The following is a 25,032-nucleotide window of genomic DNA, read 5'->3' as shown; positions in this document are numbered from 1 at the left end:
AACGTTTTCCTGACCTCAACCCTCTTGACTTTCATTTATGGGGGTATTTGAAAGCTCTTGTCTACGCAACCCCGGTACCAAATGTAGAGACTCTTCGTGCTCGTATTGTGGACGGCTGTGATACAATACGCCATTGTCCAGGGCTGCATCAGCGCATCAGGGATTCCATGCGACGGAGGGTGGATGCATGTATCCTCGCTAACGGAGGACATTTTGAACATTTCCTGTAACAAAGTGTTTGAAGTCACGTTGGTATGTTCTGTTGCTGTGTGTTTCCATTCCATGATTAATGTGATTTGAAGAGAAGTAATAAAATGAGCTCTAACATGGAAAGTAAGCGTTTCCGGACACATGTCCACATAACATATTTTCTTTCTTTGTGTGTGAGGAATGTTTCCTGAAAGTTTGGGCGTACCTTTTTGTAACACCCTGTATGTGGTTGGTGGTACACTATTATTCGCCAGTCTAACTAGGCACACGTAATGAAGCTGAATAGGACAGCAGAAAAGATTACAACTCCCTACTTACCTAACAGACTTCACTTCAGATTTAGATAAAAGATGATTCAGCAATACAAGAAAAGTTTAACCGCTCGAAACAAAACTACAGTACCCAATTGCTTAAGCAAACAGACTGATTTCATGAAAGCAAAAGTAAATTTGGACGGGGGAAGTTTCTACATCAACATATTTGGTACTCAAAATTTCATTTATTCACTATAAACTGTTTAACGTTACTATTTATCGCCATTAATCATCAACTTAGTATTTCCTTTCATTAATACGTAATGTGAAAGCAGCAAACAGTTTATCTAATGTGGACTCTGAATCTGGCATAACCTTACGTAATCATTTTAACACAGAAAATAATAGCAATGTTAATTATAAAATTCTCAATTATTCTTTCCATCAATTATTTGACTGATTAATCACTGATTTGCCAACAATATATTAAAGATTCCACAGTCTTGTCTGAACACACGTCACTCGGAATTTCCATTTACCAGGTTAGGATCCTGCTTGGTTTATGAGCGGGATAAATAACCAGGTGGACACAATTGTTAATTTGGATGATGGTTATTATTCGTGAAGCACATTTCAACGTCCTGGCACACACTATAATACATAACTAAAATGTCGTACCCTGTAAGCTGTGATCAGCGACGGTGGCGTTGGTGGCAACAACTGCATTTATATAAGAACGGCCAAGAGCAGTTATCCATGTCGGACTTATTTCCGCTTCATAGCGATGATCCATGTTATAATCAATAGCCCGTTTTTCTCCCCATACGAGGCCGTGATAAACTGCAGTTTCCAACCGAGGCAAAATGCAACAATATGCCGCACTCCACACTATGCTGGCGCTGTACGTGCTGCCTCTAAAGCCGTCGGCACACGGACAGTGCAACCGAACGTTGAGCGTTGAGCGTGCCGAGTTTCTGACGTCATAGCGTGGAACAGCACATTCGGGAGTCTTTCCGAACGTGCAGAGCAATATCTAGCATGTCAGATATCCTGAGCGTGCGTCTGAGCGTTGACCAATGAAATAGCACAACGCCACCTACATCACACGCACGCCGTCTCCCTGCAGTACAGAGTTGTGAGGCGCCATATTGGCATTAATTTCAACCCTATACGTACATATGCCGTTTCTGCGCACCATAAAATTGAGAATCACTAGAAAACCCGTTGCTAACTGTGTGATTCGTTCCAATAAACTAACGAGAAACAGCATATTCGTGGCAAAAGAATTATTGTAACTTGCGTTTTATGAGAGCATTCTATCTGAAGGCAGCGACACACTGAAGATCCACCCAAAACGCATTGTTCTTGGTACAATTTGTTATAATTAAATTTCAATTAGTAACATATCTACGATTAAGGTTTTTAGCAAGTGCCAACACTATGATTGAGTAGCAATAGCGTGTTGTTGGTTTAGCGAAGTGAGCTACGTCACTCATGCATACGATGTATAATGTTCCGCCATTGGTTCGCGACTCGACCATTCCAAATTTTTTTTCTAACATTTGCGTTTTTGTTGTGTTCTGGTACTTTATATATATATGGATATACTATAATACTTGATGTTATGTAAATATAAGTTCACCTTTTTTTGAGGGGTGACTTTGTTCGATTGGCTTAATCTACAGGACAGCTTGCACTACTTGTATAAAGATATTTTGCTCCTTTTTTCTTTTACGCTTCGTAATTCACATGTTGCAAAGATTATGCTACTGGGTAGTAACAGTGTTCAAGTAAGTCTGACCTTGGGGTTTTACTAAAATGTGGGAATGATGAAACGATGTTTATCTTATGTGGAGAAGTATTGAAAATTTGTATCGCACTGTTTGTAATGGAACTTTTATAAGGCTGTGTCCTTACTGATTGGACATGGTACTTTCCTTTTCGTGGACGATGGAGGAAATGTGCGTTTTAACAGAGCTAACGTGGGAATTTACGGGCGCCCGTTTCGTAAACAGTGTGATTTACGAACTAGAAACATCCCGCAACTGCCACTGGAGTGCGTTGCGATCGCGTATACCACGTTGGGGCCCACGTACCGTATGCACAAGTCGCATCATTTCTGAGCGTTCAGCACACGTTGGACTTGGCACGCTCAACGTTGACGTTCGACAGCACGGCCCGTGTGCCAACGGCTTAAGATAACTGGCCACCGACTGACTTTGTTCGCGCCCACCAAAACGCGCCAAACGATTCCGCTCCCACCTTTTTCTACGCTTACACAGCTTTCCGTTCCTGACGGAACTACTCCATCTTTTATACTACACATATCTCATACAGTCCTAAGTGAGTGCCAGTAACTATTACATACATAATTACATTATAGCACCTTTTCACATTCAATAAACAAATAGATATCTTTACAATATTTAAAAGTAAATATTACACCCTTTTTCTTAATATGTACGTTCATTTTAATCTTATCAGAGAGTTTCAGTATCGATTTCGCTTTAAACAAGATGTCTCTACTTTCGCTTTAACAGTTTCAATAAAATATTTACAAATTTTTTTAAAAATATATGAACAATAATGTCACAAGTGCGGACCATATTGCTGCTGGAGTACTGATTATTCTTTGTGTTTCACGGTGTCTGTTAATACATATCAACAAAACAAACATCGTAATAGCCTAATCTAGGACCGCTTTATCGAATGGACAGGAAAAATTCCGCTTTAAAAATATTTTTTTTTAATAATGGAAAAAAGACGCCTTCCACCGACACTGGATGAAGGACGTGACGAGCAGTATTCGTTTGAGATGGCCCCAGATACATATTACGAAAATTAAATTGCAGATATGTGCTGAAACGCCTGACAACTCTTAGGAGAGAGATCCTACATATAGCCTCAGATGAATTTTTTTAATTATGTGCTTATGGTATAGTCATGAGCGATAATTTTTCTTGAGTTATTCATATTTGGTTCACAGGCATCGAAATCGACTGACGGAAGCTGTAGTCCACCTGAGGCTGACGTATTCTAAAAATGTTTTATTTAAAGATATTGGCTTATCGAGTAAAACGAAATTCCAATATTTTTACTGTCCATGTGACTTAAGTGTGCTGCAGAAAATGTATTCAAATTTAGACTGTGTTGAGGTATTTTTCATGTTGACTTATAAGCACCTGATCTGTTGATGTATATGAGGATCGTTTATGGATTTTATGTTTGACGGGACATATGATGTATCTATGTCATATGTACGATCTATGTACCAGCACCCTTGACAATTTTACAAAACAGAAAAAATCGTAACTTGGTTCTACAGTTGAGTGTAAACGTTGATTGTATGCTAAACGCTGATCTTCCTTTTCTTTTTTGTTTTTAAACACTGTCACATTAAACTTATCTTATTCATCCGCGGTTTCTTTGTGCACACAACCATCAGACACATTTATAATTTTAGTTCATATAACGTACATTTTGAAGGAAAAACTGCTGCATTATTTGTGTTCAGGGTCCATCTCAAAGGAAAGTCACTGCACTGAAAGGGAAGTAAGAGATGACATTGTGATTTTGTAATACTTGCCTATCTCTCAACGTTGCTTGGTCCCAATAAAGTAACTGCTTAGCGTCCCATGGACGAAGCGGTCAGCCGGTCACTGTGGCCGAGCGGTTCTAGGCGCTTCAGTCCGGAACTGTGCTGCTGCTACGGTCGCAGGTTCGAATCCTGCCTCAGCATGGATGTGTGTGATGTCCTTAGGTTAGTTAGGTTTAAGTAGTTCTAAGTGTAGGGGACTGATGATCTCAGATGTTGAGTCCCATAGTGCTTAGAGCCATTTGAACGAATTTTGAACCAAGCGGTCGTTGGGGATCGATATAAGTAATTATAGTTCCGCTGAAACAGACATTAAACATACAAACCTTCCAAATATACAGATGTTGGAGGTATATGCAGGACTATTTGTACAACTGTATTGGTACGATGTATGTCCGAGTTTCATAAAAGAGAGTGTTTCGTGCTTTATACACACGGGAAAGCAGCATTAAGATTATGTCGTTTTTCTGGACCCGTATTTCGAGTACCTCTTCTTTAAACCACTCGCAGGTAACATATATACAGTACCTTCAGTGGGATTCGTTTAAATGTTTTACATTCCATGTAGCTGCATTACCCGAAAGGAGAGTGGTCTGTTGGTGAACATTTCTCAGTGTCGGTGGACGAAACACAGAACGCGCACTCTCCTCGCCGACGCATTTCTGTATTCATTGCTTTGCGTGTCCCACTTTCGCCCCTTTGAACGAGCGACAAAGCGTCTTGACGAATGCAAGTGAATTATTCACGCGGGTAGGGGGGAAGCGCAATCTGTTAATGGCCCATTTCTTTTCGCTTCTGGCAGAAAGCTCTGAACCTTTGTCCTCCTCTTTTTAGGCACAGAAACAGAGATCTTTTGCTGGTGCTTTGACATCAGCTTTCGAGAGAAGCACAGCCGTCGCAGCGCTTTAAAACGTCGCGATATAAATGAACGGCAGTTCATTCAGTGTCCCGCTTTTCTCGCGTCGACTGCTTCATCTGGAACAAGCTTTAATACACATAAAAGAGAAAGCGCTCGCTGCGCCGCTTTCCATGATCGTTTTTTTCTATCTTTGTCTCTAAACCAGCGCAGCGGCTGTTAGAGTAATCGAACTCGAATGCCGGAGGAGACACAAAGACGCAGAAAATTTTGGTCCCAGAGGATTCTCTGACACATGTTCCTTTTTTATTTTCAATCCGCCGGAAAACATCAGTCCGTAGTAATATCTGAATGATTATTAGTTTATGTATAAACACGGTCCACTTAAGATATAACTACGTGTTTGCTCAAAATATTCAAGAAAAACAACCTCCGTCCTTCCCCGCCATTATTGTACCGTTGCTTTAGATTTGATGATGAATAAAAGACCTCTCCTCTCACCGACCCACCTAAAGAGTTGTGAAATGTATATCTATATTGAGCTTTTCCTGGTTATAGTGTAACTATTTGTACAATTTTGAAATTTTCTCTATAATTCCACGAACTGGCTTTAATTATAACGCTCACAGAATTTTCCAAATAATGAATCGAAGTTAACGGGACGGTAATCGGTGTGTTGTTTGTGATCAGCGCCCACATAGTGAATAAACAACTAAACGACGCCGACGGTACCCCTTATGGAAGCCAAATCGTCACAAAACAAATGAAATTAGTGACAGATATGCCGCTAGTTTAAATAGCTTATCTGAAACACCTCAGTTTTGGGGGACGAATTAGATTGTAATTTAGCTTCTTAAGGTCTACGCTATTTAGAGGGAGACTGATAGTACTGTTCTGTATTCATTGATACTACCACACAGACTCATACAGAAATACAAAGCAATATCTATACATTCGGAATGATATGAAGGATATAAATGAGGTTAATATCATGCATTAAATTTAACTGTGTTATTGGTAAAGGAAAAGTTGCATTATTTTGCCCAGTAATTAAATTACAATACTCTTGAAAGCAAACGAAATAAGTGAGTTCTACTCAGCTACGTTATTACTTACAATTTTCCATGTTGGCAAAAATCATACAAACGTACTTACAAAACGATAACTGGTGAATTTCTTAGTGAGCCACACTTTATTAATGACAAACTACTACCTGTTTTATCAACGTAGAGCAAACATAAACCTTCCGTGGGCAAAAGAAACATGAAAGATTCACTTAGGACGTATTGTTACAATGCAATTCACGTCTTGACATGACATGAATATAAAATTTTTAATGCTTTAGCATAATGTTTGCTGTGGTATTCAAAGGAGGCATAAGCATTTAGGATTTTTATCGATGGACAGGTTCACCTAAACCAGACTGCACAGACACAGCAATTGAAGTTTCACACCGCATCTTTAATTTACGGTTTGCCTGAAGTTACTTAATAGTCCACATTGAAGGGTATGAATTTGGCAATTAATTATCTGCAGTTTGCAGACTGTACACTGAGGGCAACGATGTGCACATGTTATTAAGACGCTACTAACATAAGAACAGCACATCGAGAGCAATCTTATTCTTATTCACATGGATAACTCAGCGGACTTTGTAGAAAATTATCCATGATTTTACGGGATTATTTGTCGCAACTTCGGCCCCCAAATCTGTGTTTAAGTGCAGTTTGGGAACAGCCTTGCCTGAGACGTCTGTACTACACCAAGCGTGCGAGTCTATTACACTTTGCCTTTATGCCACGAGACTCATTTGCAATAAACTGTATAAATGTACTTACACTGTACTGTTTTCCACTTTCCTAACAATTCAGTTGCACGCAAACGTGTAAATTATTCATAAGTCACTTGCTACAGCATAAACCTTAAACTAATGTATGATAATACATTCAAAAGTTAGGAATTGCCGTGTCGGTTTTACTATGTTTACAAAGGGAATTTTCAAAACGAACCAAATTTAGGACACTTCCTGGCAGATTCAAACTGTGTGCGCGCCGGACTCGAACCCAGGACCCTTGTCTTTCTCAAACAAATGCCCTGAGCTGGCCAAGCATGACACAATCTGCCTCATAGCTTTACTTCCACCAGTACCTCGTCTCACAGGAGATTCTATTCAGCTCACACTCCGCTGCAGAATGAAAATTCATTCTGGAAAATATCCCCCAGGCTGTGGATGAACCATGTCTCTGCAGTATCTTTTCTTCCAGAAGTGCTAGTCCTGCAAGTTTCGCGTGAGGACTTCTGTGAAGTTTGGAAGCTGAGTGACGGGGTACTCGCGGAGGTACAGCGGTTAAGTACGGATGGTGAGTCGTGCTTGAATTGCTCAGTTGGTGGAGCACCTGCCCGCAAAAGCCCAAGGTCGCGTATTCGGATCCCGGTCCCGCACACAGTTTATCTGCCAGGAAGTTCCGTATCAACGCAAACTCCGCAGCAGAGTGAATATTAATTCTGGAACCGATTTTATATAAATTATAATCCATGTAAATGTATCTATGTAAACTGTATCCAATTGTTATTATTATACTGTGCCGTCACACATGAAACGCTGTTGCCAGCCTAATGGTTTTGGTACCAACTATAGCGGCTGATCTAATGAACTCGTAATGAAGTGAGATGAAAATAAATATCATTCTCTCATAAATATTGTTATCCAGAAGTAGATGGGCATGAAATATAGTTACCGGTTCCTAAGGCTTCCATTATTTTCTTCTTTTCTGAAACGAATTTTTAGTAATGTTCGACAGCGTGGAATGCTTGCCTCTTACAGTCAGACGATGTGCGATTTGTAGAGACTGTGAGGAGAGAAGACAGTAGTGTCAAAAGGCTGATACACTGGATGCGCCGTTAACTTACATACGTTTATAAAAAATCAGTTGTTTCCAGCTAATTTCCATATACATTCTTCCTATTCCGCAACGAAGGAACAAATATTGTAGGATAGTCTTACGCTGGGGGATGTTCGAAAAGCGTCAGCTACAGGATCGTTCATAAGCATCCTTCAAAAACGCTCTTGCAGAGAAAAATCTCATGAAAGTGTTGCGACAGTATACATTCTTAACAGAAAGGCAGATTAACGTTCTAGAATGGAGCTTCCTCTTGGATTACAGCATAATTGTGTTGGCATTGTGAGTTCCTTCGTAATGAGCTGCTGGCGTTATCACTTATCAGGACAGAAACATAAGAAAAAAGAAATTCAATCACGAATGGAAAAAGCTGTAAGATATACATGCAAATGTTGCAGTGTTTTCTTACTTTACAAATAGTTTGTGTCCGCACTGAAACAAAAATATGAAAGCCACTAATAACCGCTATAGTTGCCTGTGTTACAGTACTCAGGAACATGCCAATTTTTGTTACGTTCTCGTTCCTCTTTCCGCTTAACTTTTCCTGTTACTACGGGGTATCACTGTTTATGGCAGAGTCACTCCTCATTGTACGTTTTTTAAATCTCTGTGACCAGCTGATATTCCAGAAATTAATTCGTCATTTTTCTCATCTTGAAAGAATAACATATATATGTTCATTGCATGAATTTGACCTCTGCGTATTTCCGTGATTTTCATGCTACTTTGCTACAGCATTATTTGTTTGACCCGTAGCAGTGTTTGCTTTAACTCACACAAGCAACCCTCCTCGCCTTCGCACTGATAGCACTAAGTATCTCCAAACGCACTGGTAGCACTAAATACCTACTACCGGACGACTTGTCTAGCGTCGAGCTAATAAATTATACAGGATGGGTAATCTAAAACTCAGCGCAAATATTGCAGAAATGGGAAGTGCTACTGATGCGCTGTTTTCCCAGAATGGTTTGGTAGTCAGGGGCTCATATTGTTATCCAATCAACAGATTATAGTAATAATTAGAAAGTGAACTTTTGTGCAAATATAACACTTTCGTAAATGGAACAATGCCTATTGGCAAGTAGGATAAATTAGAATGTCAGTGGTGCTTGTTGCAGGATTCTAGAGCGAGTCGTTTACGAGATATCGTATTTTGAAAAATTTCCACACTTACACTTGCGCAATACCTGTGTTAGCATACACTGGAGAAAATCACAAGTGCATACACTTCTTATGTGGATTCTGACCACTAACCAGATAATTGATCATCCCAACTTGTGTTCAAACTGATCACCGGAAACGGCAATACCCGCTTCGAGTCTGGGTATGGAACGACTGCTGCACACATACTAGCGTTTCAGCAGAGATGTCCGAGCAGGCTCCAGTAATACGTCGTTGCATATCAAGGGGTGTAGTTGATGTGTTCTTGTAGACAGTGTCTTCCAGCTTTCTTCACAGATAAAAGTCTACAGCCGTTAAATCTGGGGAACGGGCCGGATGAGTTACAGGTCCTCTGCGTCCAATCCAACGATTTAGAAACAACTCGTGAAGGCATGATTTCGTGCATTATGGGCTGGGTAGCCATCGTGTTGGTACTATAAGTTCCTCCTAGACTGCAGAGGAATGTCTTCTAGCATCTGTCGAAGATAGTCTATTAGGAGGCTGCGATACTTGTGCGCGTTCAGCGTTTCGCCTATGAGCTGATATTTCCCTACCTCACACCACACGATTACACCCCATGGACGCTGACGTCCCACCTGACGAAGACAACAAGGATTGTCAACAGACCAATAGTGCATATTTCGGCGGTTTATCTGGCCATGATTGGTAAATGTGGCTTCAATACTAAACAAGGCATGCGAAATAGTTGGAGTTTCCTGACCTAACGCTCATATACAGAAATTAACACGATTCTCATAATCGTCTCCATGCAGTTCTTGATGGAGAGAGACGTGATAGTGTTGGAACCTATGTCGTTGGAGAATGCGTAGGACACTTGCGTAACTCATGCTACTTCCTCGTGCGATTTAGCGGGAGCTAACGTGCTGAACAACTGCAACAGCAGCAAAAACATTAATTTCTCCCTCTTCCGTCGTCACTTGTTTCCTTGTGTTACTTTGTCTAGGTGTCACACCACCACTTTCACGTAATTGGTTGAAAAAAATGGTTCAAATGGCTCTGAGCACTATGGGACAACATCTATGGTCATCAGTCCCCTAGAACTTAGAACTACTTAAACCCAACTAACCTAAGGACATCACACAACACCCAGCCATCACGAGGCAGAGAAAAATTGGTTGAAGAAGTTGATAAAAAATTGGCGAAATGGTTGACATCTATTGGGATATCTTGCCGCCTACACAGTACAAGAACGAACTGCGTTCTTCCTACACTCTCCATACACAATGAGCAAAACAGCCTCTTCTGCATTGGTAAAGCCGAGCGGTTCTAGGCGCTACAGTCTGGAACCGCGCGACCGCTACGGTCGCACGTTCGAATCCTGCCTCGGGCATGGATGTGTGTGACGTCCTTAGGTTAGTTAGGTTTAAGTAGTTCTAAGTTCTAGGGGACTGATGACCTCAGAAGTTATGTCCCATAGTGCTCAGAGCCATTTGAACCTTTTTGCACTGGTAAATCCCATCTCCTCTCACGACCTAGTGCTTGGACTGTGACACACTAACTGACTAGAAAGTGGCAGTGCACTCAAGGAACACACAAGCACACCGTAAACAAACATAACAACGTCGCACCTAGCAACTACGGAGGCTGAATGGCACATATAAGTGTCGGTGTGGATACTTTTCAAAATTTGTATCTCTGAAACGAGTCGCACTGGAATCCTGTAACAAACACTACTTAGTTGTAATCTACCCTGCTTTTAGTCTGTTAATGTCTATAGGCATTGTTCCATTAAAAAAAAGTGTATGTATGCACAAAAATTATTATTACAATCTGTTGATTGGCTAACAATACGAGTCCATTCTGTGAAACCTCACATCAACAGAACTTTCCATTTTCGCAATATCTGCGGTGTAAGTTTTTGATGATTCACCATGTGCACGTAAACCTTCTTCTTAAATTAGTCTATTAATGAAAACCGTATCAAAATGCCTGCATGGGTTCCTGAGATTGGCCTTCATGTACAGACAGAAAACGTAGAGAGCAGAGGAGGCTTTTAATTCATCAAAGTTCACCCAATTTGCAGAAAATACCTGTAAATTATATACGGAAGCCTTCCTCGCGAATCAAACTACCTATTTGTGAAAATTTTGTCAAAATTAGTACAGCAGTTCCTGAGTTTATGCTTCAAATACAGGTAGAAAAGCGGTAATGGGACCTTTAATTTATAGTATGCAGTGATGGAGAGCTTTCAGAAACGACGTACAGCAGTTCCTGAGATTATTCTTCAAATACAGGTAGAAAAGCGGTAATGGGACCTTTAATTTATAGTATGCAGTGATGGAGAGCTTTCAGAAACGACGTACAGCCATAAATGAATGAAAAGTTCCAGTACAGAAATGGTTTACATACGTCGGAATCAAGCTTTTTACGCATCACGTGGGTCTCTCAGGTTATTTGCAATTTATTTCCGCTGAATGAATACATGATTTCGACTAAAATGCTTGCATTTTTTGCCGTTATCGATTCATATTAATTTATCAATTCATATTAATGATACATTAGTTACCATTTCCAGTCGTTAATGGAAATGTCTCACCCTGCAGAGCATGGGGGAAGGAATGTACAGGTACGAGGAGTACACACTCACTGAGGGTTCCATTAAAACTTAATTATGTCCATGGACAGTTCATCCTGTCCGGAATCAGGGATATGACGATTTTTGTCTGTTATCGGCACTGATACTGGCCAGATATTGGTCCCAGGGATTCCAAGACTTCCGAGAAAATTTTAATTTGAAGTATGAAGTCGAATAACAAATAAAAAATGTAAGATAATTTTCGTCTCATAGCTTGTGCTCTCGCGATAGTGTTCTCGCTTCCTGAGCGTGGGGTCTCGGGTTCGAGTCCCGTCGGGGTCTGGGATTTTTACCTGCCTCGAGATGACTGGATGTTGTTGTGTCGTCTTTATCATTATTCATCCCCGCTACGGTAGGAGGAAGGCAATGGCAAACCACCTCTGCTAGGACCTTGCCTAGTACAGCGGTGCGGGTCTCCCGCATCGTCCCCTATGCTCTATAAAGGAGTATGGGACTTCATCATCACTATTACAAGTCAAAAATTTTGGGTTCTTCCCGTAAGTGTGCTGTGAAACCTTTCATCTTGTCAAATTTCATTATTCTAGGTCAACGGGGAGGCCCTTATAGGTTTTGATGAACGAGTGCGAGTATCAAAATATGTGACGTAAATGGTCATGTTTTATGACTGCAATGACTTAGAAGCTTGCGTTTGCTACACAACCGAGGGACAATAGACTTTGTTTCTGACGTAAATTTCATCTTGATACGTCTACCCATTCCGGAGAAAAAAGTGGTCTCAACAGACGGAGGGATAGACAGACAGTCTGATAACAAATTGCAAAATTTTTTCGCGTGATATAATGACGAATTAACAGTTTTCGGATTTTTTCCTTTGGTTGTAGTGTGAAACCTGCTTTCTAGTCTAATTTCATGATTCAACGTCAACAGGAAGTACGCTGTAGGTTTCGATGAGTGAGTTTGCTGGAATCAAAATACTGTATGTGACATAAATGGCCGTATCTTTTGACTGCATGTGTTTAAAGGCTTCACTTTTATACAGCGCCAAGGGACCGTAGACCTTGATATGAAGCATAAATTTCAACTTTATTCGTGTATTCGTTCTTGAGGAAAAGGGTTTTGAACAATCGGACAGACAGATAGAAAGACAGACAGATAAAAAGACAGACAGATGAACAACAAAGTGACCCAGAAACGGATCCGCTTTTACCGACTGAGGTACGAAACCGTAAACAAGACTTGTTTCGGTAGAGTGTACAGGAGTGTGACTAGCGGTGGCTGCGGGAACACACACTGTGCGATACGTTTATGTCGACAACTGACTTTGGTTCACTGACGTGAAATGAATGAGGATGAAACCAATGAAGATGCAGCGACGTGTAATGTGATCAGTGAAAACATTTCAGACTCACTGAACACATTTGTAATATAGTCGTTATATTGCGCGTTCTAATCACTGTAAAGAATTTAACCTAACGGGTATGCGTCCTTATGGCCTGACAAGCCACGGTTCGCCGCAAAATTCGTTCTGCTAGTGTTGCTACCCACATATATCAGTTGGGCTAACGAAAAGCCGACGGCCCGTGAAAAGCCAGAACTCTTGCTTAGTGTCCCGACTGACACTATTTTTAACTGGCCGCTAAACGTTCTCGTAGTTTTTATTGTCACGTAGAGTAATTTGCAACCAAATAAGTAAACAATAACTGCGAAGAATAACTCTGCTTTTGTGACTCGTCATGATACGACTGTAAAGTTGAATTGTGCGATGAAGGAACTTACTGGTCTGAACTTGGAATGTTGGATAAAATATTAAGAAAACAAATGAGAATCAATACATTTTTTCCAGGTAATTCGGGATATAAACAACATGGAGGCACTATGATATAAGCAGTTTCTATCTGCATCTTTCCGAGTTATAAAATATTGTCGGGTTAAGCAACTGAGGTTTCTTTTCGCGTGTTTGCGCAACTTGTTTCATTTATTTACATTCAGGATCGATTGATAGAGCCTGCACCATTCATCAGTCCTCTGCAGGTCATTCTGCAAATCCACGCTTTCTGACATTGCTATCTTCTTATAGACAACCGCATCATCTGGGAACAGCTATATGGACCTTCCGACATTTTCTACCAGAGCATTTATATACGCGGTGGCCCAGAAATGTTGCGACACACTTAGATGGGTTGTAGAGGGTGTCTATGGAACAAATCGAGGACAGAGACACGTGTCCAGAAACGTTATCCAACGATGCAGCTGAGTGTCGAAGTTACAAGCGCTGTCGCCTGACATAGGTCACCCCTTCGGCAGCAAACGTGAATTTTCCACGCTTATAGATCGAACCAACGGATAAGATTGAGCTGGTTGCTTCGTAGAAAGGCTTTGTTTATTATGAATGCGATGCTCTATTGCGTCGGTGGATGACGATTTCGGACACAGGTTTCCTCCACATTTTATTTTTCTCCTGGAACCCTCCAAAATCTCCAACATTTTCCGATTTGTTCCTCAAGATACCCTTTAGAACTACTCAAAGTTTGTTGCAACATTTTTGGGACGTCCTCTTTGTTATAGACAATAACAATCCCATCACACTTACTTGGGGACATGTGAAAATTACCTTCAAATCTGTCGAAATCTTTTCCGTTAAGAGCGACATGTTGAGCTCTATCTGCAAGGAAGTCTTGAATCCAGTCACAAATCTGGTACGATAGTCAGTAAGCTCGTATCTGCTTTCAATAAAAGGCAGTGCAGGACGGTGTTAAATGCCTTCCTGAAGCCAGGGAACACGCAGCAACCTGAGCGCCATTGTCTATGCTGCTGTGGATTTCATGTACGAAGAGGGTTAGCTGCGTTTCGCGACATGTTTGTTTTCGGAATCCACGTTGATTCCTAAGAGGAGAGTTTCGTGATCCAGAGACGTCGTATTGCGTTAGCATAAAACATGTTCAGTACTTGTACAACGGATTAACGACGTCGATATAGGCTTATAATTATACGCTTCTGTCCGAGGACAGTACACGTGTGGATTACTGTCTCTGAAGGTAAGAACCCCTACCACTGCTAACTGTGAGGATGGGAATAAGGGGTCATATAAAGATAATCGAAAAAGTACTGATATCAGTGTCTAATCCATAGTTTTCAATGAATTTTTATACTACTAGAATCTTGTCAGTAAGCTGAGTTTGTATTACGCTATACTAGGTGACTGCTAAATGGGGGGCAAAGCGCAGGGAAGCATCCCCGAAAACGGGCAGACAAGCTTTTATGGACATATGGTCGCAAATGTGTTCGAAGGCAGGTACATCCACTTGAAGCTGGAGATAAAAGGTCTTTGATAGTGACCTGGGTATTTACACCAAGCAGGTGGGCTGCCACATGGGGTACGCCAGACGAACAGGTGTGACATTCTGCACGACAACTATCACTAGCCGTGCCATTTTCAAAGCGTACAGGCCTCATTACATAAGGACTCCGTAGCGACGGTTTTGTCGCTGGTTCGTCGCACAGGCCAGCACGGTACTGGGTGCTACGGAGAATGGTATGGTGGCAGCGAGCCTTCTACAACGATTCAGCCTCTAGGTGTGGGCGGCGATTATTGGCTACCGCCTCGTTGGACTAGTCATCTTACTTGAAAGCCTCAAAGGGTGGCATATCTGCACCTCCTGCGGGTGACACTGCTACCCCTGGTGGAAAGCGTGTCTCTAGTTGGACGAAGGATAATGTGGCTGTGCGGTGGTGTTCGAGCTCCTGCCCGATTGAGTATTTTCTTTTCTTTCTTTTGCTTGTGCCGTTTTTCCCGCCGCTGATACGCAGGGTCGTCATGGTTAATCGGATGTGGCAATGTTAGTTGAAGGGGTGGCCGGATGCCCTACCTGCCGCCACCCCGTACCCTCCCCCCCCCCCCCCCCCAGGAAGGATGGTGCAAAAGCGTTCAGATGTCTGCGAGCTGTGTAACTGAGGCGGGACGTGGGGACCAGCCCGATATTCACCTAGGGGGATGTGGAAAACCGCCTAAAAACCACATGCAGGCTGGCCGGCCCTCGTCGTTCATCCGCCGGGCGGATTCGATCCGGGGCCTGCGCGCCTACCCGAGTCCAGGAAGCAGGTTAACCTGTTGGGTAGCTCCTGCCCTATTGAGTGTGGAGCTAAAACACTGGGTACATCTCCCTTGGAATGCACTTCTGGTCATATGTCCACATGACATTTTTTGCTCTCATGGATCGTTTTCTGCAGTTTGTCTCCGTTTATACGTAAATATCACCCTGAAGATATATTTCAGTCCTTTTGCCACCTAATGTAGGACTGGACAACGCCAGGCACCCACCTGGTAGCGTGTTGAGTCCCCGCGGCCGGTGACAGATGTGTTATGGTGTTGCAGGTGCGGCAGTGCGTGCGAGCGCTGCCATGCGGCCACCAGTTCCACTCGCAGTGCCTGGCGCGCTGGCTGCTCGACACGTCCGCCACCTGCCCCATAGACGGCACGCCCGTCAGGCACGACCTGCTGCGGAAGGCGCTCCAGTGAGTATCAGCGGTAGTTCTAAAGAGGTTGCTTTTGCGGCACAAAACGGCTCAGTCAGTGGGTGGATCGAGGACATCTGTCGCTGTTTTATAGCTGGACGTGCCTGGTGCACCCGCTTTGTGCCATAATAAGGTGAACCGTGATCACAGGTCTTTCCAATAAATACTTATCAACGTTTACACTGCGATGCTACACACAGACTTCTGTCTGAGATGTGAAAATCTTCCTATCCATCAGCCTCAGTTCTGTGTTTACCAAGACCTTCGAATCCTTTTGCTGCCAACCTAAACCGACGGCCACCCCTTCTTGTCATCCACTGTGGATTCCATCCAAAGTTTTCCTCTGATGACCAGCTTCTGTAGCTTAACCACCATCTCTCTCAACTAATGTAAAAACCGTCAATCTACCATATTTCAGTTCCATGGCCTTGAGAAAGCTTATGACTACGTGCGGCATTCTGCTCTCGTTTTCTAACTCCAGACGTATGTCCTTCCACTAAACTATTTCTCTCAGATTGCATACTTTCTCTCAACCCCACACTGTATTTAATAATAAACAACACGAAATTTAGCATCTTACATCTCACTGTAGGTGTGCCGCAAGGCTGTTTGCTTTCTCCATTCTTGTATATTATCTACATCTACATCTACATTTATACTCCGCAAGCCACCCAACGTTGTGTGGCGGAGGGCACTTTACGACTGCCGGAAAGCCTCCGTACGCGCTCGAATCTCTCTATAAATTTATATTCTCCTCGGCAGGTATAAGTAGGGGGAAGCAATATATTCGATACCTCATCCAGAAACGCACCCTCTCGAAACCTGGACAGCAAGCTACACCGCGATGCAGAGTACTTCTCTTGCGGTGTCTGCCACTTGAATTTGCTAAACATCTCCGTAACGCTATCACGCTTACCAAATAACTCTGTGACGAAACGCGCCGCTCTTCTCTATCTCCTCTGTCAACCCGACCTGGTACGGATCCCACACTGATGAGCAATACTCAAATATAGGTCTAACGAGTGTTTTGTAAGCCACCTCCTTTGTTGATGGACTACATATACTAAGGACTCTCCCAATGAATCTCAACCTGGTACCCGCCTTACCAACAATAATTTTTATATATCCTTGACGGGTTGCCGTTGCAATAGGGGCCTTCGAACTAGACCAAAAATCATCTTCTGGAACCTTTTAGCTATCGAACTAGAGCGTGATCACCATAGTATATTGGCAATACATTTGAACAAAACCGAGCAAATGAAGCACATATTGCAAAATATGGATTGTCCCAATGATCACATCAATACACAGTGTTTCAGCCCAGATATCTCCGGCGGCATACTTTATCGCAGCCAAATAATCGATAATACAGGTGGTGAATGTCATTCCACGATAAACCATCCGAGAAATGTAGCACCTGTGGTTACAGTTCGGCATGCCTAGCACTTGCACTCTACAGCGGCAATACGCCTGAAGCCTCTCATCCTGTCTCCCTGCCGCCTACGTCTTAGCCCTATCGCACCCCTATTTAGGAATGTCAACGATTCCTTCAACTGTGTCTGAACCAGCTTACCTCCTAATGCAACCTGTGGAATAATCCTACATCCTTTCCAAATCGCTCTCCCTCCAACTGTTCTCACGTACTGCTCAATTCAAGCAACCCAGTCCAGTTCTGATAAACAGTATCATCAGTTGACTGTATTAAAGAAGACACAACATTTTGCTTTAAATATTCGATATGGAACTCACCAGTAATAACTTTAAAAACAAATACATATTAGGTTGATGCTTAAGTTCGTAGCGGTTTTGTTTTGCATGTTGGTATTCCACTTACCATGAGTTTATTTATCGATTGTCATTGTGTATTTGCAGTGCACTGTAGCTATTTGAGTTAAATACTGACGTTTACTCATTTGGAGATAACGAGCGGAGCTGTGGACGCTAGAATATGGGATGCCAAGTGGAGACATCTCAACATTTCCGACATATTCCTACATCAATTCCAAATCACTCTCCCTCCAGCAACCCTCCTCACGTACTGCTCACTTCGAGCAACCCAGTTCAATAAAGGAGTGACCGCGGCGGAGACAGCAAGAAACAATTTTATGGGCACAGTGTCATTGGACAGAGCGCGCCAAGAAAATGTTTTTCCCGTTTTAAAGAGAAGCGTTTTGACATTTGTGACTTTGCATTCAGGATGACGTACGGGGTTTGATAAAGATCCTTTAAACGCATTAATCCACACTGCTCCACCACTAGCAAATGAGATGAACTGTGATCGTGCGACATTTGTATGCAATGGGGGAGGTTCAAAAATCGGGGCATACAGGTACCGCACGTTCAAAGCCAGAGTCACCAAAGTCTATGGGAGGTCACGTGTGCATCTCTGCTTGCTCATCGTCAACTGACTTGTGAACAACACCGTCTATTCCTTTGCTGTACCAAGACTGGTGACAGAACGCCGACTATTCCTATGCTGTACCATGACTGGTGACGAGAAATTGTGTCTTTATGTTAACATAAGGAAAAGAAAGGAATTTTTGAGCCCAAACAAAGCAGCAACTCCCCAGACAAAGATCTGCGCACATCCACAAAAGATAATGTTACTCATCAGGTGGAATAGCGATAGTGTGTGTACTACGAATTGCTTTCTAGAGGTGTAACCATCACTGTTGACATTCGTTGTCAATAACTGAGACGTCTTGCAGACGTAGTCCAGTAACAACGACCAGGAAGACCCACGTGAGGATAACTGCTCCACGATAACGCCCGCCCACATTCTGCTAGACTGACAAAAAGCGCTGTACAGGAGGTGGGTTGGGAAATCATTCCACATACGCCTTATTCATCTGATATTGTATCCGCAGATTGTCACCTTCTCCGCTCTCTATCGAACAGCCTTCAGAGAACTTCTTTTCCCGATGGAAATGCGCTCTGAACGTGGCTCGACGAATTCTTCGCCACAAGATCATGTGGTTTCCAGAGTCGCGGAATCGAAATGTTGCTCTAGCGGTGGCGGACTATCGTAAATAGTGAAGAAGAATATATTATTGATGACTGAAGTCTCTAATATTTGTGTCTGTTGTTTTTATTAAACTTATGGAAAAACGCTGCCAACTTTTGCGCCAACCCAGTACTTCAGTGCATTTTAAACTGCTTAGAAACTCAGTTTGTATATTTTACTAATGCTCTCAGTGGCAGTGTACCGCGACCAACCTCACTTCACCCTGACGGAGGAGCGAATAAAATAACACTAAAGGGGGAAAATGGCCATAGCTAACAGATAAAGATAAAGAACCAAGGGCACACATGTTTTCTTTCTGTGTGACATTCTTCCAGTTCGTACAAGAATTTTCGGTAGATTTGTTTATGTTGTAAACAAGTTTCAAAGATAGTAATCCCTATTATTCACAAGTGGAAACACCTCCCAGTTGTTCATCAAGTTTGGCTAAAAGAGTAATAGGACATACTTGCAACAGCTCAGGTTTTACATTATGGAAATGAAAAAAAGGAACTACATCTTTTTATCCAATCTTTTCTTTCACCTCTGGAATCGTGACCTGAAGTCCTTTCCTTTTCATTTAAGTGTGATGAAATAAAGCATTTACTTGTCGTCCACAGTACTACCAGCAACATATGCTTTTAATATAATTTTTTAATATACACATTACATTAAAGGAAGGGTTCCCTAAGGGCTGTAGAATATTTCAGGTTCGGTTTTCACTGATATGCAGTGAAAAAATGTAAACATAATTATTGTAGCCGCAGTTTACTGTAGTTAATCTTGCAGTGAGGACTACAGAATTACTGTTACAGGTTGAGCCAGCTACATCTATATTCGATGAGGTCTCCACGATCAAAAAGACAACTGAGCTTCTATTAAGTTCACTTTCCGCCCAGTGCAGCCATCTGCCGCTGCAGACATAAGAGCGGGCCTGGACGCCGCTTTAACGTTTTGGCGCAACCAGGATGTGACAGCAGGACGATATGGCGCAAATATTCTCCTACATACTTTATGAAAAAAGCGTTGAATTAGAAAAGATATACATTTCATGTTCTGCATTACTCATAACTAATTTATCATACTATTGACATTTTATTTAATTAATTTCACATGTGTACATTATTAGTAAATAATTCTGACTTATTGTTAAGTGAAATAGCTCGCTATCAAACAAACATTTCATGACTTCGGTATTGAATTCTTGTAGTAAAGTACTGTAATCAACGATGTTCAAATGTTATTCTAACCGTAGTGCAACGTTCTATCCTAGCCCTGTTGCAACGTGCTATTTCTACGAATGCTCCAAATAAAAAGGAGAACGCTCGTTCATATTTACCTATCTGAAAGCACCTCATTTTTCACTACAAAGTTTCAAATCATTGCTCAGAAACTTCCTTCATAACTGTCGTGTCATTATCAATAGATCATAAATATTTCTGGTCTGATGGCTGCATCTAATTATGTTGAAATGAAAAGAAGGACATTATCGCAATGTATCTGGAAGAACTTACTTTACAATAAGATAAAGTTCAGTCAGATTATGTGAACAACGTTCTTAAACATTTAGTTTAACTGCCGCCCACTGAATTGCGCACAAAATTCGTTCATTTATACTTGTAGTAATACTCTATGACGTGAAGATTATGAAAAAATACGTCCAGCACTGGAGTATTATCGTAGTACTTATTTCAGCATTCACTCAGATACATGATCATTGCTACGAGACAATACCAGGACTTTTCTCGCTGTGTGTCTTTGTTTTGGTTCCGTTTTTCTCGTACGTCATGTGCTCGAACACTTATGCACATTATACCACAAGCATTACTGGGCATAGTTATTATATTATATTATATCATTTCATGGGCTTCTAGAAGGACGTTCCGCACGTGAAATGTGGTATTTCTTGGTTTTGGACTCGTGCACATGGCTACTTCATAGGGAACAGACAACTATTAAGTCAACTAATTTATTACATTTCGATATTGAATCACTTATACCATGTGGGATAGGCAGCGGTGTACAGCTAAATAAATTTCAGAATACGTTTGGGCATGTGATACATTTATGCACATTGCAGATGCGGTTTAGACATTAGGTACGTTTCCCAGAGTTTTCTGTACTTATCACTTGAAAATGGCAATCAGCTAATTGTGTAAGACATTCAGACTTTTGTCTAATATTTCCTGCCAAATAATGAAAAATTGACGGCACTTAACTGTTTCATAGGCGAGTTATTATCTAGCTCACCAGCAAGAGAAGTTTGGTATGTGGACAGTAGTTAGTGTTAGAAATACATTTTTTAGCAAATTACTTTTATGGGCCAGAGGGATTTAGGTTAACTACATGTCATAGGTCCCATACGACCCAAAAATGGCAGGGGAAATTGTATGTGCTATCACAGATTACATCACTTACTAACGGTTATAATTACTAAATTTCTGGTTTAGTAAGATCTATCTTTCACACAGAAGCTGTTTAGAAATACGTTTCAAATGCAGATGAATAATTTGTACATACATTTTTATATTTCAGGCTATTGTTTCAGTTCTCTTTCACATAGCACTGCAAGTGGTTTGGCCGGCCGCAGTCACCTCAGATGTTAAGTCCCGTAGTGCTCAGAGCCATTTGAACCAAGTGGTTTATCACATAATGGAATTCAATGTTTATTATTTGAAGGGCCACTTTCAGGTGGTGGTAATGGACCTATAGATCTGTCTTAAATCGAGAATAATAACGAAGAGTTGAGTAGCAATGATTCTGAACAAAGTAGATTTGAGACGCACAACATTGTCTTTTTTGCATTCCCATGTAGCTGCGCGTGAAGCTGCAATCAGAAAACATTCGTCCATGCCATACCCTCATTCATAGATGAAAGCAGTATAACAATAAAAACTAGAAACAAACAAAACCTGCCACCAGTGGCCCATTTGTGTGAGTTTCTTTGATGCCTGTGTTAACGACCACAGTGTACTTCAGACCGACAAAAAATTCCTTATATTTCATATAAGGAACAGGCTTTTATAGGAATTAAATTGTGCATCTACATCTGTACTCCGCAATCCACGTTATTATGAGTAGCAGACGGCACTGTGTACATTTTCACTTTCACTTACACCCATTTCTGTTCAGCGTGCAGAACCATTGTTGTTAAGCCTTCGTGTGAGATCGATTCTTTCTAATTTTACCTTCATGGTCTTTTCACGGGATATACATGGAAGGAAGAAATATATTGAATAACACTACTAGAAACGTAGGCTCTCAGAAATTTAATGGTAAGCCACACCGTATTGCAAAACGCTGCCATTGGAAACGCTCAGTAAACGAAATAATGAAAGTGTCGCTATTCTCCATATTATCACTATTACTTTTATGAATCAGATCTGGTACGGATCACAGACTGACGATAATACTGAAGTATTACTTGAGCGAGGGTGTTGTAAGCTACTTTTATTGTGGGTCAATTACACTTCCTGAGGAATCTTCCAATAAGTTTCTGATAGGGATCTGAGTGTTACCTCAGTACCAAGGTACAGAGCTTACTAGAGTACAAAACCCGACCTTGAAGGGAACTGCACTAACAGCGTCTGTTAAAAGATTCAGCCAGTGAGGTGATAAGTACTTTTTTAGCCACACTTCACGCTTGTGTTTCATTATTGTACATAAGTAGCATAAACTAATGCATTTATTTGTATTTTTACAAAACAATGACGATTCCACGTAAAATATAATCAAGTAAGTAATTGGCGTTTCTCAGTCCTACTTACCGAGGCTTTTTCGACAAATTTACTGCCCTGCAAAGTATTTATAGTGCTCAAGAAGGTGCCATGGTCGTAGAACATTCCTGAATCGACAAAACTTCCACCTTCGACTGTAATTATTGTCTATTTTCAGTATTGGTCAATTTTTTTTTCTATGCCATTGTCAACTGGTTGTTATGTATGGGGGTAGATCATCACGCTGTCCAGTCACCAGCTTATGTCGCACAGACAAAAAATTTACGACAAGTAATCATGCATAAAACAATTTAAATGCAGTACCGTAACAGAGAACTTTTCGGTTCAGCGTGATTAAAAAAGAGGAATAATCACAGTTGATGACGGAAGTATTGTCATTTCATTGTTTATAATATAATGGCTTGCGGAGCATAGATACATCGCCGCATGCTAAAAGGACCTGTCATTCTAACCTAGTTTCGAGAAAATTGTTAAACACGTAAGCACATTTGAACCATTACTTCTTTTCTCCTGAAAAGAAAAATAAAAAGAAACAAAAAAAACCACCAGTAATGTCTAATGTTGGTGTAAATATCAGGGATCGTTTCACGATGTGGAAAACTAAAAATTTTGCACATAAAATAGTTTAAGCTTTTATGATTGAGGTCCTTTTAGCACGTTCCGCGATTTATTGTAGTATTTACTGATTTTGCTCTTAATAAATGCGTTGAGTAGTGGATTTGATAGTAACAACGCCACTGTACGTAAAATGCACAAAACTACTGATAAAAGGTGGATTTTATTATCTCTTGGGAGACTTTTATGGCAAGTTTCAACTGAAACATAAATCTTCTTCCAAAACTTCTGCCACATAGTCTTGAAATATCTGTCACAATTGTAGCGTGAGATTTGCCAGGTCGTATATCATGTAGAACCTGTCATGCTTTCTAAGCACTCTTTTGATTAAGCTGAAATTCCTGTCACAGGGGAGAGAGGAATGTCCGCTGACAGGGAAACAGTGTTCAGTATTCTGAAACCGGTCACAACCAATGCCAGTAATATTCCGCATATGACACGATTTTTGTTCTGTCTTCCACAGTTGTCGGAATATAAGTGTAAATCAGTGACTGATGGAGGAACGCTCAGCAGAAAATTACAGAGGTAAGGAAGGTGCATACTTCTCTGGGTTTATGTCCTCCACTGCCTTAGCTGTCAACTGTTGCAGATAAAAAGTGTCCTAGACAGGAGTCTGTGGAATTAGGACATTTTGCTCGAAGGCAGATAGCAAGTACAGAGGGCTCATCTGTCCTTTTAGCTCCCTCTGCAAGCTGAAGTATAAAATTTTTGGCTCTTTCTCTTGTGAACCGTTAGTTTTCCAGTGCACATCTCTTTGTAGCATCGTTAAAGTCTGGGTTTGTCATGTTCACCTTCAGCTCTTCAAATGTGCAACAGCAGTCTATTAAAGGGCATCTGAAATGCAAAGTGAAATTCTCCTTGAAAAATGTTCCTTAAGGTGATCTTTATCTGGGGACGTTTCTCCTTAACTTACACATCATTAGAATGTTAAGTCTGAAGTCAAAATATTTAATACTCTTGCCAGCATAATGACTTCCTTTTCACGGAAAACTTTCAATGTGTTGTCGTGTAGGTTCTCATGTTTCTGCTGAAAGGGCTCCCTTGACATGCTAGAAGAGCTTCAGTCACAGAAGTCATAGCACATGCACGGTCCGTCACAATAATGTGACCGCCCGTCAAAAATATAAATAAACAGTGTGGGTGAGCAGGAAGAGAGTCAAGGACTTCCTGGAAGGTATGGAGAGGAATGTGGAGCCTTGCTGACTCCAGTGTCATGCCCATCTACCGTAGGCTTTCCCTCTGAGGATCCATTGTGCGAACGGCTCGATCGAGGTGGTCCCACACATTCTAGATTGGTTTCAAATCCACGGAGTTTGGTAGTCAGGGGAGTACAGTAATCTTATACTGATGCTCTTCGAACCACGCACACATGCTGCAAGCTGTTTGACACGTTGCATTGTCCTGCTGGTAGATGTCATCGTGCTGAGGAAAAAAACAAATTGCGTTAGGGTGGACATGGTCCACAAGGATAGATACATACTTGTGTTGACCCATTGTGCCTTCCAGAATGGTGAATTTACCCAGAAAATGCCACGAAAATGTTCCTCTGGCCATAACATTTCCTCCTCTGGCCTCGATCATTACGACGATTGTTGCAAGCCCTTACACGCCAAGGACCGTCTGTGCGGTTTGGC

The 25,032-nt window shown here is 41.5% G+C and overlaps 1 long non-coding RNA gene across 1 annotated transcript in view; it reads left to right on the top strand.

Annotated features, from left to right (window-relative positions):
• Positions 1-25,032, top strand: part of LOC124614008 — a 50,340-nt gene that overhangs the window by 22,817 nt on the left and 2,491 nt on the right. The window contains exon 2 of the long non-coding RNA XR_006979674.1: positions 15,906-16,045. This is a non-coding gene — a long non-coding RNA (uncharacterized LOC124614008). The remainder of the gene's footprint in view (positions 1-15,905; positions 16,046-25,032) is intronic.

Source organism: Schistocerca americana, chromosome 4 (assembly GCF_021461395.2).
Source record: "Schistocerca americana isolate TAMUIC-IGC-003095 chromosome 4, iqSchAmer2.1, whole genome shotgun sequence".
Lineage (NCBI taxonomy): Eukaryota > Metazoa > Arthropoda > Insecta > Orthoptera > Acrididae > Schistocerca > Schistocerca americana.
Note: the sequence above shows the minus strand (reverse complement) of the source record. Positions and strands in the feature narration are given on the sequence as shown.